The sequence below is a fragment of the Schistocerca americana genome, chromosome 5 (assembly GCF_021461395.2).
Source record: "Schistocerca americana isolate TAMUIC-IGC-003095 chromosome 5, iqSchAmer2.1, whole genome shotgun sequence".
Classification (NCBI taxonomy): Eukaryota; Metazoa; Arthropoda; class Insecta; order Orthoptera; family Acrididae; genus Schistocerca; species Schistocerca americana.
This window is the reverse complement of record NC_060123.1, coordinates 21,054,610-21,055,642: the sequence shown is the minus strand read 5'-3', so window position 1 is coordinate 21,055,642 and position 1,033 is coordinate 21,054,610.

Below are 1,033 nucleotides of genomic sequence, written 5' to 3'. Positions count from 1 at the left end.
GGCACAAAGAGAATCCTAAAAACATAACAACTGGAACCAAGAAAGATGATATAAACCTAAATTGTTTGGAATTCGCAGATGACTTGGCATTACTAACTAACAATGTACAGCATACTAGAATTCAAATAATGAGCCTGAAAAATATAGCGCAAAAAGTAGGACTCCAGATAGCTTTCCAAAAGACCGAGACGATTCAACAGACCTGCTAGTAATAAACCATCTAACAGTAGACATCAGAAAACTTAAAACAGTGAAGCAATTTAAATATCTTGGAGGGATTATAACACACAACTTGGATGAAATACCTGCTTGGCAATAAAAAAAAACCAATAAAATGATAAAAGCTCAAAAACTAATCTACATACAATAAGAAATGTCTATCAATTGAAACAAAATTAAAATACTACAAGACGGTGGTTCAGCCAGAGGTAACATATGCAAGCGAGACTCTTTTTAGTCACTCAGAGAAACAGTGTTGACAAAATACTAAAAGTAGAGAGAAGAATAGCTAGAACATGCATAAATAAAAAATACCAGAAGAAAGGACAATGGCAGATAGTGCCAAATGAAGTAGTGTGCAGGGAACTGGAGCCCATCACAGATACTATCCGTAAAAAGAGGATTTCTTTCTTTGGCCACATAATGACGACACCAGAAACCAGATTAGCAAGAAAAATTATGCAGAAACTGTGGAATCTGAAGCAAAAGGAGGATGGATCAAGGAAATTAAAGAGGATATGGAAGAACTAGATATAACCTTTGATGATCTGCAAAACGAGACAGAAAATCACAAGAAACTGAAAGACAAGAAAATAAGATTTAAACCAAAAGCACACAAATGACACACAATGAAAAGGGTATTTACATATGAGAAAAGACAGGAAAGATCAGAACAAATGAAAAGATATTGAGCAGTTAAGAAAGAATGAAACATGTGTTTACTGAAGAAGAGGGCCAGGAAATAATTGGCTAAAATGGTCCAATGAGGTCGTAGAAGCAAATAATAATAATAAAGGATAGAATGCTACTCACT